General features: G+C 40.2%; 1 long non-coding RNA gene across 1 annotated transcript; it reads left to right on the top strand.

The window, feature by feature from the left end:
• The first annotated feature begins 894 nt into the window (after positions 1-894).
• LOC135294340 (uncharacterized) lies at positions 895-5,693 on the top strand. The gene is made up of 2 exons (XR_010356465.1): positions 895-1,664; positions 3,628-5,693. It is a non-coding gene; the product is annotated as an uncharacterized LOC135294340 (long non-coding RNA).
• Positions 5,694-14,115: the final 8,422 nt, after the last annotated feature.

Genomic DNA, 14,115 nt, shown 5'->3' with positions numbered 1-14,115 from the left:
AGTGTGGTGAATGTCAGCATTTTAGGGTGCTGCTCTGTCCCCGGTCTCCATCATTTTTCTTGCTTCCAACGTCGCCACCTTGTGACAAAAGGCATAAAGGAATCCTGGTGGTTTTACTCCTGTAGTACAGTGGACAAAATAATGTAATTACAATGAAAATATTGTATGTAACTAAAGAAAATATGTAGTAAATACATTTTTTCCCCTACTTCAATGACATTAAGAGTTTTAGTTATGAATACTGGCGTCTGAAGGACTGCAGTAAGTTTTTACTATTCACAATACTTATATCCTGATGATTTTTCAGGTGAGCCCCAGTCCCATGGGAGTTGACAGCATGGGGTCATGTGCAACGTTAGATTTTTACTAGCAGAATTCAGTCAAAAGACAGAAGTTTTCCCAACAGACAAATTTGCATCAAAACTCCTCTCTAAGTATCTTATGTTCTGTACACATTAAGCAAACTCATTTGTCTCATAGAAAATAAATGCAGTTGATTTTCTTGTGTACCATAGCATTTTTCCTGACTTTGTGCAGTTACTATGCCACGTGATGGCAGCAGCATCTCCCCAGTACAGAGTTTTATATTTTACTGGTGTATTCCTGTCCCCTATTATTTTAGATAATTGAGAAATTATTGTATTGAAACCTTTATTTTAAGTGGCAGCTGCCAGTAGCCCCTTCTGTCACTGGCGGCTTTGGCCACTTAAAATATGCTCTGCTGCTTTCCAGCTGGTCTGTTAATTGTCTGGCTGTTGCTGTGTTCACATTGCAGTTTCTCTGGAGCTTTAGCTCTTCTGGAGTTCAGTGATGTCCAGGGTTATATGAACATTCCTTCCACAAAACAAACCCTTCCTGCTTGGGGTATTCTCCTTTCCCTAAGGTAAGCAATGGGAGGCTCAGAGCCCGCAGTTCCCAGGGACTGTTTCCTGCAGCAGTGCAGCATTTGCAAACACCCCATGACTCCCAGGCATACTGAGCATTAGGCTGGCTCATGCCCAAATTGTAATGTTGGAATTTACCCCAACTGGAAAAAAAGAAAAAACCCAAAACAAATAAAACATCTTAAAAAGCTCTTTTTGACTTTTAAACCTATGAAGAGGTCCAGTCTGGCTGGGACTGGCACAGGCACCAAAGCTGCTCTTGCTCTCTGACAGATTGCAATAGCTCAACAGCATGTTAGAGCAGAAGTGGCAAACCAGCTGTGAGTTTGACAAGGGGTTTCGGCAGTGGCACCCATGACAATGAGCGTTAATGCTTTTGAAATACATTTTCACCATTGCAGTTCCTTAGAAGGGACTTTTTACTGGTTACCAGCTTACATCACCCTGTCCCTTCACCAAATGCACTGTTCAGTCCATTTATGTCATGCATTAAATAGAGACCTAAATTAACCACACAATAACAGTTTCATCACCAGAAAGAGCTGCTAGCACTCATGGGGAGTAAGACTATACCTGAAGTGTAGAAATTGACTGTAAGGTCATCTTCTTTTCATTTTTTAAAAATTCTTTTATTCTTTCTCTCTGTCTTCCTTGAACTCAACCTCCTCAAGGTACATGAAAAGCATATTACAAGGGACTCATTATCTTCCATTTCTCTGCCTCCTATTTCTTGCCAATGGAAGACCATTTCCCTGATTTTAGGGAGAAACCCTACAAGTGGTAAGTCTCCCCAAAAGACCTTTTAGATGCTGGCTGACTTTGACCTGATTCTTGTAATTTTTTGTTATCACTCTGTACTCAGTAGCAACAAAGAAATTGACTTTAATAATTACAATTTTTTAAGTGAAAACATTTTAGGATTCTATTTTCAATGCCTATTTTAAAGAACATATATCTCCATTTAAAAGAAGTATGTTTCCAAAAAAAGTTTAAAAGTTTCCTGGAACACAGTTTTCATAGTAATTCTAAAGCCCCCCCCCCACTTTTGTGAACAGTACAGCTTTTCTCAGAGACTGGAATTCATTTCTGCACAGAAGCCTTTTTAAGGAATTAAATGGGGTTTATGAGATCCTTAATCCTGATTCTGGCTCTTTGTGTGGTGTTGAATTTCATAGAAAGAGTGAATTTCAGACAAAAGAGACCAACAGAGTTAACATTTCATCTCTTTTTGAAACACTGAGAGCTTTCTGGTCTTGTGAGATTCTGAACTGATGTTTCATATACAAAAGTTTTCTTTGTGTGTCTTGTAGGCTGGATCATGATTACTAGATGACTTGCATGATGTGGTCAGCAGTGCCTTTGGGAATTCTCATCCCTGCTATTTAAAAGACCTAACAGTTGATAAAATGTGTAGTTTACCTTGCCCTTTGTATATGTAAGGTAAAATCTTTTCAGTGCCTGAAGTATATACAGTTTAATGGTAGGAGGGTACAAGGCTGCATGTAGTTAAGGTTCTTTATTACTATTTGAAGATCACCTCTCTTTTGATCAGTTTCACTCTAGTAAAACTCAATTTAGTCCATTTTCACTGCCTTAAGATTTCAGAAATACCTTGGTCTTTCAAAGTCACATAGAGTATGAATTACATCCTCCCGTGTTGAAGTAAGAGACTGGGGTATAAATAGGATTTAATGTTTATCTGGTGCTGATATAAGGGTGAGGCATTCCTACAAAATCCTGGAGAGATTGTTTGAATGATCTCAAAGTTTAGATAATGCTGGTTACAACTCAGCTGTGGTTGTGTTCGAGGGTGCTAGGACGACGGAAGAGATGAGAATCTTGACTCCATGTTTTAGAAGGCTGATCTATTATATTATGATATATATTATATTAAAATTATATACTAAAAACTATACTAAAAGAATAGAGAGAAAAGGATCCATCAGAAGGCTAGAAAAAACAGGAGAGGAATGATAACAAAAGCTCGTGACTGTCAGAGAGTCCGAGCTAGCTGACTGTGGTTGCCCATTAATTAGAAACAACCAACAGGCACCAATCACAGCTGCACCTGTTGCATTCCACAGCAGCAGATAATTATTGTTTACATTTATTTCCTGAGGTTCCTCAGCTTCTCAGGAGAAAAATCCTGGCAAAAGGATTTTTCAGAAAATATCATGGCTATCTCAACCATGTTGATGTGCTGAATTTTGAGCAAGGGCAAACTAAGGCATAACTTGCTAGCATCCCCAAAAACCGTGTAATGAAGCTCAGCAGTTTTGTACATTCAGAGGAGGGGTATTTCATCCTACTTTCAGAGTTTTTAACCTTCATTTTAAAATTTCCTGGAGAATTTACTTTTGTGTGATTTCTTTTCTCTTGGTCACAAGTCAAACATAAACTCTTGGCAGCATTTCTCTAGCTGGAGTACAGTGATGAGTCATGATGGCCAGAATAGCTGGGCTGCTAAAATTGCCAAGAGTTGATGGAGTTCTACCCACAGAACTGTGCTTAGGTACTTAAAATATATTAGATTTGTGGCACCAGAAACAAGAGTCTCTTAGAATGAACTGCAGTGTCAAAAGCATTAATCTGCTTGTTAGTGCATGTGCACTAACTTCTTACCATGCTGTACCAGAGTCTCTGGATCTGCAAAAGCCTTTCAGCTTTAACTTAGCTTTCACTATTGGCCTAGCTTGATGAATGGCTATTAAAAGCCTTCTTTTGTGTTTGCATTGCATTATAGATATAAAAAGTAAGTATTTAAACTATCATGAAGAAAACACCTGCCTGGTTAACCCAACCTGCATGTGCTGCAAAGAGGATACCAAAATATACACAAACAATCTGACATCCCTACATTTCTTACTCTGTACATTTCCGACTTAATTGAGAGAATGAAGGCGACATAACTCTGTTTGGAAGGAGGTGCAGTTTGCATATTCTATCTGTAAATAATTCTACATATTCTATCTGTAAAAAAATCTGTAAATAAAGAAATCTGGTAAATTATTTGTGTAACAGCAAAGTCAGAATAAAGGATTGTTTCATCCCAGGGCTGATGGTGACTCTCCCAGATTTTTGTTTCAGTAAAGCACCTTTCATGTGTAGGTATTGTTTCTGTTCAGATCATTGGCAAAGAGGTACAGGTATCAGGACAATTGCAGACAGAGTTTAGAGTCTTAACCTGCTGCGGTGGAGCCAACAACAGAAGCTCAGATGACTTCAGCCACACAGATTCAGACCTGAAAGATCAACACAGGAAAATATATGTGAAAAGGTATGCAAGAGAAAAAGAGAAAGCAGGTTTCCATGGGTGTTCTTCGAAATAGGTATTTATTTTAAAATGTAATTTTGATTGTAGATTTACATGTTTCAACCATATGAAAAATGTAGATCACATGGAGAGTTCTTTCCTGGTTAAAATAATTAAAATAGAAGATGGATTTTCACTTTACATAATCATCTCTGAAATTCTTTAATTTTTCTTATTATTGTGAAATTTGCACATCTGCTCTGGCCCAGTATTCTCCCAGCCTTCCCTGATATTCTTTTGTATCTGCTTACCACTGGCCTGTTGTACAGTAATACTGAATTTAGAGGGCTTATTTTTCCTTGTTAAAATCCGTGACTCTTTCAGTCTAATTGGGGGTATATATACAAAATGACAGTATTAACAACATGTACTATGTATCAAAAGTACCCCAAAGCAAATGGTAGACAAGACAGACACAAATGCTGGTACCTGGTAAGTAATCAAATGTGTTCCTAAGCACAACTCCTTTGTAAGTACAATAACTTCTTGTTTTCTTAACAAGCTAAGTTCATCCAATGTCCTTAGCATAGGTATGGTCTTTGCAGACACCAGATGGTACAGTGAGGTTTTTCCTCACCCTAACTCTGTATTTAAAGTTTACCATTCCCTCTACTCTGTGCTTGTTCTGCTCCTCTAGAAATAGCCTTTGAGTTCACACAAACCCAGCTTACATGGCACTGAGGTTGGGATGTGGTCTCTGGTAAACCAAAAGGAAAAAACAAATGAAAGAGTGTTACATAAACCTCCTGTCTTGAAATTCTGCCTAGAAATTATCAAAACCACAGACAAGCAGATAGAGCACAGGATCTCAGCTGCTGAGGTCATCCGCTTCCTTTGAGATTATATAGATCAGAAATACTCAAACCTTTACCACCTTTCCCCACACGTTCAATTAGTATTTAGTGCAGACTAGCAGCATTTTCAGCAAGGTGAAATGGGCCTGAAAGAAAGCAAGCTGTTTACTAAGTAAGCAGTCCCAGACTGAATTGCCCCTGAACACTGCAAATTATGAAAAAATTTGGTCATGTGAAAGACCTCAAAGACCTGTGCCCTTAGAGGTCTGGGCTAGATTTTTATCTTAGATTTCTTAGGCTAATGTAGTTTCTCAGTTCCTTTCCCATGACTTTTCTATTTCTGATGTTATCTAAGCATATGTGACATACTTTCCCATTCAGATCTAGGGGTACATAGTTCATTAACTGGTGTCTTATATTTTAGCTATACAACATGCTTAGGGATTGTCATGGCTACTTTTTAAGCATGTGGGGATATTGGGGGAGGGAAAGAAAGTTCTTGGCGGGGAGTGTTGGTAAAGTTGCTTTTATTAGATATGGATGTTTGCCAGTAGCTTAACTTTAAAACTAGTGCTGACTGTAATTTTCATTTGCTATAAGGCTTTTGCAGTCCCTTCCCCTTCTTGGCTTTTGTGTAATTTGGCTTATTAAAAATATTATTATTATTCTTTATATATTCCAATAAAAGGTTTAAACAACTTATTTCTATCTGAAATCTCTCTATCCTACCAATGTATGGGTTATATAACTTATTGGAAGCAAAACTGATCTCAATGAAAAATTTACTTGAGCTTTCTATGATTGGCTATACCAAGCACTTTGGAATTTCTTACATTTGGATGTAATAATATGCAATGACAGGGATTTTTGCCTTCACATAAGGTGCCTCCTTCAGTAATAGAGCATAATGTATTTTGAGACGACGCTTTTCTTGCAGTATTCATTTTTAAAATTTCCATTAAACTTAAGTACCCCACACTTGAAGTTGGTAAAATGCTGGTTAAAATGGCATGTTAAATTCCAAGCATCACTTTTGCAAACTGCTTAATATTGTTTGAAAACAGAAGAGTGCAGGGCAGAACACTAGAATGCAATTGTACGACTGCTGGGTCTCTGTTTTGCCCACGTACCTTGTGCATGTCAAACCACAGTGGCCTGATGTGAGCTGCTTGCAGGGGAGGCACAGAAGGGGTGTTTCAGTTTCCACTCACTGTTGCTGTTCTGAGTAATCATTACTTGTGTTAGAGAAGAACCTATCAGCTCACACATAGTCCTGCACTGTTGATTATTGTGAAAAGATGGTCTCTGTTCCTTAGAACGTGTGATTTACGGATGAAGTAAGAGACAGACGGTGGATAATGGGAAACAAAAAAAGAACAGAGGGAGACAGCCAGTTATTTATGATTGCAATGACAAGTGGAGGTCACAGAACCACAGTTTTGTAAACAACATGAATCACATCTCAGAGAACTTTGGAATTTGATTGTTGTTTTGGCTGAAAACATATCTGTAACCTTAAGTTATTAAATCATTCCCTTCTTCCTCTGACAATGCCAGGCAAGTAGGATCATGGGCAGTTATCTCAGCATTTTAGCTGGGAAGCTGAAGGAAGTAAAAGAAGTCGAGAGAAGCACCTAAAAACTTAATAGACAGGAGACCACTACTGTGATTATTAAAAAAAATTCAGGCAAAACAAGCTTTTTCACATATGCATTCAGACAAACTCAGGGTGACCACTTTTTCCACCTGAGCATGATAAAATGATTAATGCTGAGAAGTGTTTTGCAGATGAGAGATTTGCACTCTAAGCTGGCTGTAGTTTCTGCCCACCTTTAGACCCCCTAGGGAATTTTGCTTAGTCAAAATTGACAGCACTGTTGCAGTCCAATGATATATTTAAGCAAACAGCAAAATTCAGTGGAGCACCCTCCAGAAGGATCATGGTGACCAGTGCTGGTGGTGGGAGCAGGAATGATGGATATTTTATAGAGATACAGCACAGTAAGATTGCTGTGTGCTGCAGGGCTTTTAGCCTGCTCTGGGTGCAAGGCTCACAGGGCTCACTTGCTTGCACCTAAACCAGGGTGCAAAAGGAAGCAGTGGATGAGGAAACAGAGAAGAAATCACAGAGAATGGTAAGGAGGAATATGCAATGGTTCCCTTGTACATTTATCTAAGATTAAGGGTGTTTGGTCAAGGGTAGTGGACGATGCTGCCTGACTTGAAAGCAACGTGGCAAAATAGGTGTGCTTGCAGTAAACACCTGACCCATGGACTGGGGCCAGATCTCTCGTGAACTTCAAAATTTGGGAATGTGTTCTTCTCTTCTGTGACAGTGGTTCAGAAGCATCTGGCTGATCTTTGTTTATGCTGCCTCTGCTGTGTCAACAGACACAGAATAACTGACCCAGAACAAGCCCTTTTCTTAACTGCCAAAGTAAAGTATTTTTATCTTTCATAAAGTATGCAGTTTTACTGCTTTCTTGTTAGAATGTGGTTCTAGAGAAAGAAACTTAAGAGATTTTGTAGCATGGGGATTTATATTTTATAACAGCAGTCTTTTCAAAGAGGCATTTAAAGCAGGTTTTTAAAAGTGATTTTTGAGGAAAGGAGAAAGAGCTGTTACTATGGAATAATGTAATGATAACCCTTCCCCATTAGTTGACAGGTGTTGATTTAGATTTTTCTGGTGATTGTAGATTATGTAACACTGATTATATTTTGGGACAGAGATACATTTCTGGATTTATCCAGTATGGTCTCAGGAAATTGCATTCTTGCTGGGTTTGCTTTTATTCTGATCTGATAAAAAATCACTTCTTGCTAAAAGCTGTAGTCATTTAGTAACTATTTGAGAAACTGGTTTATTAAAAAAATTAATTTTTTTTTTGGTCCAAAACATGTCCTAGAAAAGGGCTAGTTGAAATTACCCTCTGAAGTTAAAGATTGCTCGGAGCATTTTTCAAAACTGAGAAATCCCTGTCTCATATTACAAAATAATTCTGTTTTAAACTATAAATTAATGACAACTTTTTGTAAATTATGCATATGTCCATATTAGAAATCACACACTTAAATTTACCCAAATAAAATGGTTAGTACCTTGCATTATTGTGCCATTTTGGTTAACCTTTTTGTTCAGATTTAAGGGAGTTTGTAATTTTTTCCCCAGTTCTACCTATTCCTCACAGTTTAGAATAAGATTTATTTAAACAAAAAGTTTCAAAGCTTTTCTCATTAAGTAGGCCAATTCCCACTGGTCCTATTAAAATGAAACAACACTGCAAAGAAACCAAGAAAAAAAAAGTCTGATTGTTTGTCTATATATCTACAGCCTTGGGAGATGTGTGTGTGGGAGAAAGAGATGGAGAGGGGAAGGATAGAGGAAATTACCATATGTGTAATTTAATCTGATGCAATGGAAGATTAATTTAAACTGCATGCTAGCTTTGCTTTGTAGCTTGCCAAAGAAACTTAGAAGGGGCCTGAAAGCCAGAATTGTAGCTCACAAAAGACTGCTAATTTTCAGAATAATCTGAGGTTTTATTAGTCCAGGACCCAAAAATCTCATTCTGCTAACACTGTCGTAAAGGGACCTGCTTCCTTGAATTCCGGCTGTGAGCTCCCCAGGTAGGGACTCTCACTTTATTGAAGAGTTTGATCCCTTCTGGTTCTGGAGCAGTGCTGGAATAAAGTAATCGAAAAAGACTCCAGGCCATCTATTGTGAAGGATGATTACTCAAAAAAGCCAGGTAGGACTGCCAGACTGACTCCAGCCCAAAACCTGAAGTGGACACAAAGCCCTGCTGACTGTAGTGCACTTGCCTTGCACGGCTCATGCTGGGAGCCAAAGTTGTGATGCGTTCATGTTTCCCTTAGGCTTCTTTTGGTTTGCACTTTTGGGGTTGGGGGGGCAGGACGGGTAGGGTGGCATTGATGTTTTCTGTTTGTATCTCTTTTATAGTCCCAAGTAATTATTTGGCTTTGCTGCACTGTATATCCCTTTTCAAGGTGACCTGTGGTATTTTAGGTGCTTGGGAGTGGTGTTCCTGACATGAATCATGCTTGTGCTCTGTCATGCTGTACTTACGTGCCAAAACACCTGTCTCTCTTTAGTGTCTACAGAGAACTTGGTAAGATTGTGTGTGTGTTTACATTAAACACATTGCAATGGGCAGCTCTGTCCCTTTCCAGCATGGGATATGCCCAGTAGATGGCACCTGGAACCCGCACACTGACAACTGCTTGCCCTGAATTCCAATGTATCTCAATTCGCTATGCTGAAGTGATTTTTAGTTAACACACACCCTATGTTTTCATTAAGACTGGCCAAAGGAGATTACTTTAACCTCGATTAATAAAATGTATAATCATTTTGGAAATATTTGGAGTCAGAGACCTGCCAACTGCTTTTTTCTTTCTATTTTTTTTCACCTCCTGGCTCTTGCAGTAATCAATACAAGAAACTAAAATGCAAATCATGGAAAATGTCTTGCATTTCACGTCTCCTCTCAGCCTCCCTCCCTGCCTCTCCCTGCATAATTTAACCCATCCTGGAAATCACGGTTGTCAGTGCACTGGTGAGGGAACCGTCAGCCAAATTTGCTCTTTCTTGGTATTTTTCAAGGAGAATAAGTGAGGCAAATGCACAGAAAAGCACCGCTGCCACCACCCGCGGCATTACTGGGGGGAAGGAAGGGCCGGACCCTGGAAGCGTCCCAGCCTTCCTGGGGGGCTTCTACTGGCAAAGAAATGTTTGTGACCCCAGGACGAGGGGGGAGTCGGGGCCGGCAGGGGCCGCTGCTGCCCCGCGGGAGCCGCTGGCCCGAGCCCCCGCATCCTCCGCATCCTCCTCATCCCCCGCATCCCTCTCCCCGCGAACGGCAGCGGGGCCTGCGAGTGTCCTCAGCACCGCGGGCAGAACCCCAGCATGGGTTCCTGCCCATACTCCACAGGAAAAAACCACAAACCAAACCCAGATTTTATTTTATTTTATTTATTTTTTTATTTTATTTTCACGACTGGCCCCTTCCCTTACAAAGTTTTCAATACTCTCTAATTAACTACCAGCATCTGTTTAATTTCATTAGTTTATTTATTTTACAGTTATTCTGTGGGAAGCAGGCACATCTTGGAAGCAGTTTAAGCATATTCCTGTTTTGCATGTTGAGTCCATCGTGGTCTTCTATAATAGTCAAATATCCTCTCGGCTTAATGTTGAAATATGTACTTTAAAGGTGCATCTAAAGCCAAGATTTGCTATTACTGCTCCAGGAGATGTATTCTGTAGTACACCTGTGACTGTGTTGTCTCCACGTTGCTGTGTTGCAGGTATTTAATGATAATTAACTGAACTGTGAAGCACCTGAGTGCATTTTAAGCGTACAAGCGATTCTCCTAAAGTCAGCAATTCCCTTCAAGCACTTGAGGTTAATCGTGTGCTTAAATGCTTGACTATGTCTTCAGTCACCACATCACAGCCTGTAGAGGAGCTGTGAAAAGTATTATGATTAAATATGAGGTAGGGGAGTACAGGCTGAGATCAAGACTTCTGGCTCTGGAACAAGCTTATTCCATCATGGTCCTGCTGGGCACAGGATCCTGGATTTGGGGATCTGAACACGAAATCAGTGCTGAGCTCAGTAGTCTGCCTGAAGATTAATGGCACTGTCCTGCTGGAGGGGCTGTCACAGCATGTTGTAAATCCACTGTCATGTCGTATGTAGACACTAAAGAAGCTGCAAAATTCTTTAACAGAGCCTGGATCTACACTAATGGCCAACTTTCAGCATGAAATTCCCTGCTTACACACATTCCTCCTGCAGCTTCAAATACCATCAGACTTTGTGTAAGCTGATCTGAGTTTAAGTCAGCTGACATTGATTTAAAAGGATAATCCCTACAAAAGTATTGACCTCTGCATATGAAAGAACTAAAAAAACCCAGCAGGGAATACACTGTGAAACTAACTCCTGAGGCACTTGCAGGCTTTGTCTTGCCTAAACCTAAAGCCAGCCCTGCACTGAACCCACTCGGATAAACAACCACTACCTGCAGAAGGCTGCATCATCAGCTCTGCAAAGCAGTGGCCTGAAGTATGCTGTTCATATGCTCAAATCCTGATGAGATGTCAGGACTAGCAAAACTTGGGGGAAGTTGGAAAAGGAAGGGGAAGAGAAGGAAAGGAATCGTTGATAAGGCTACACAATATTCCGGGGATAACAATAAATTTTACATACGATTTTAAACATCACAGTAATGAATACAGTGCAGAGGCAGACTGCTGGGAAAGAGTAAGCAGTGGCTGCTTCCTCCTGATTTAGATGTGTGCAGGATGTGAAGGTCCTCAGCTGGACAGTTGGAGCAGTGAGCCATGGTAGGCTAAAGTTTCTTCTCAGTCACTTAAAGTTATTATTTGGACTTTAGCAGTTTCAATAATAACTAAAAATATGTTCATTATGTATGTAAGATAATGCCTATCTCAGTCTAACTCAATCCAGTCAAATGGCTGGTCTGTCAAATGGAGGCTAAATGAAATAGAATTATTTTGCTCAGTACTGGAGACAGTCCTATTTAATATGTGTACCAAGGATCTGGACAAGGGGATCAGGTGCACCCTCAGTCAGTTTTCAGATGACACCAAGTTGGGCAGGAGTGTTGATCTGCTGGAGGACAGAAAGGCTCTGCAGAAGGATCTGGACAGGCTGGATTGATGGACTGAGGTTCAACAAGGCCAAGTCCACCTGGGCCACAGGCAGTGCTACAGGCTGGGGGCAGAGTCTGGAAAGCTTTTGGACAGGAAAGGGCCTGGGGGTGCTGGTGACAGCAGCTGAACATGAGCCAGCAGAGTGCCCAGGTGGCCAAGAATGCCACTGGCACCCTGGCCTGGATCAACACTGGTGTGGCAGCAGGATCAGGGCAGTGACCGTCCCCCTGCACTGGGCACTGGGTGAGGCTGCACCTGGAATCCTGTGTGCTGTTTTGGGCCCCTCACACTAGAAAGAGAAGAGGTGTGGACACACCCATCTGGAGACCTGAGGCACTCTGCTTAGAGAGGTGTGCTGCTTACTGGGGGCTCATAGCAGGGATGCCACTGAGGGACTACCAAGCCTTGTACAGGACACTGACTATCACCCACTACTGTTGTTTCATGTGGCACAGTCGGGAGCAGTCTGAGGAGTATCAAGAAGGGTAACACAACCCTAGGAGTGCTGATAAGGGATTCTGGACCACAAGTATGATTATATTGGATTCTCTTGAATTTGGTCAGAGACAGGCATCTGATAACGATCAGTAAACTCGTTTTATTATTGGAAAGCAATTTATTGAGTATTGTTTTCGACTCCTTTAAAGTTAGCTCAAAAGGTAAATTAGAAACAGTCTTGAAATATATTGGTTTGTAGATAAACACTTCAAAATAACAAAACTGCTAAACAGATTTAATGAATATATTTTTAGCAAATCCATTGAGTACAGTCTTCTGAGTCAAATGGATAGCTCTGAACTCATGAACTTCACCTTTTTCTGTATCTACTTCTATTTTTGTTGTAATATTTTGTTTAGGAAGTGAAAACAGATTTCACACTGCTGAAAAGCCAAGCCAAACTCCTAAGGGAGTTCATTTCAATGATGTGTGAAGTTACCAGAGCCTTTTTTCCCCCTTAATTTCAGGTAGTACCATATGTAAATTGGCCAGAATACTCTGGAGAGTTTCTTTTGGGAGTTCTCCTAAAACCTGTGATGTCTCACACTTTTGATTCCCTCCTGTCTGCAAGTGCATGTGCAGCACTATGCCACAGCCTCTCTCCCACTCCCTCATTGGTATTTTTTTAACCTAATTTCAAGCACCTACCCTGCAGAGATACTGGTTTTTTTCTCCACTGAGCTGTCCAGGCTTACCTAGTCGATGCAAACAAGAGAAAGGCATTTCTAAGTCATGAGTCACCTTACTGTAATGTACACAACTAAAATCAGGCAGAGTGTTTTTGATTTAAGAGGAAATGTGAAATGTTCCAGGTTCAAGGCATTAAGAATCAGTGAGATTAGGATTTCAGCATTATTGTTTGATTTCTTTCTGCAAAGTGAATACATTTGAGTACTGCTTCCTTATGGCTCTGTGTTGAAAGCATAATTCATTAATAGTTCTGAAGTGTTTGTATAGTAAGGTCACACTGGGTAGGTAACTATAGGGATATCTAGGCAGCATAAACATTCAGAATGAATCATGAGCCTCTGCATCAAAAGTGAGGTTCATTAATCTCAGAATTTAAATTAAACTAATGTACTCACTGAATAGACAAATTAATTTTAACAATGTCATTGCCACTCTGTGTTTCTTCCTTGAGGACTGGTAGAAACCCAAGGCAAATCATCTTCCCAAGCCATAAGCCAGTAGGGAGAGAAAATGCTGCTCTCAGACCCCTGGACTCTCCATTGTGCACACTGTGCTGCCAGGGTGTTAGCAAGCCAGCATTCCCATGCTAGATTAGGAAAAAAAAAATTCATATCATTGAGGCTTAAGATGAAATAGACTTTTGGCAAAGATACATGACTAAGTGACCTGACTAAGGGATCTGTGATCCCTTCGCAGCTCTCCCTCAAGTCTCTACAGCTCACTTTTTCAGATATAAGTGACTTAAGTACCTAAAGCTGTAGGCAGAGAACACAGACAAATGATTGGTTTTTTAGGACTACTGAGTCACTGAAGCTGAGTTTAAAAATTAACCTCTAACTTGTTAATTCTTTGAACTTGTTATGAAAGCTGATAGAAGGTACTGTATGAGAATCAAGAATAATTATTCTGTAAGTGTAACTATCACAGTGTCAGAGAAAGAATATTCTGAAAGATCCTCAGCCTATTTTATTTTAAGTATGGAAAGGCATCAGTAATCACAAAATGCCTCCAAAATCTCCTTGAAGTGTTATAAAGCCAAAAAAGGCAGCTTCAGCTAAACGTGGAGTGGTTCAGCTAGTAAGATATTCAAAGACTGACTTCCAGCAGATTTAGGTTTATTACAGCCCCAGCTAACTCATCCACTGAGAATCTCACTTTTCTGGCCCACCTGGTAAAGCTGCTGTATGTGGACCACAAAATGTCCCAGATCACATCTCAGTTGTTCTAAAT

The sequence above is a fragment of the Passer domesticus genome, chromosome 2, assembly GCF_036417665.1.
Source record: "Passer domesticus isolate bPasDom1 chromosome 2, bPasDom1.hap1, whole genome shotgun sequence".
In the NCBI taxonomy this organism is placed as follows: Eukaryota; Metazoa; Chordata; class Aves; order Passeriformes; family Passeridae; genus Passer; species Passer domesticus.
The sequence above is the reverse complement of the archived record's forward strand: the minus strand, read 5'-3'. Positions and strand labels throughout refer to the sequence as shown.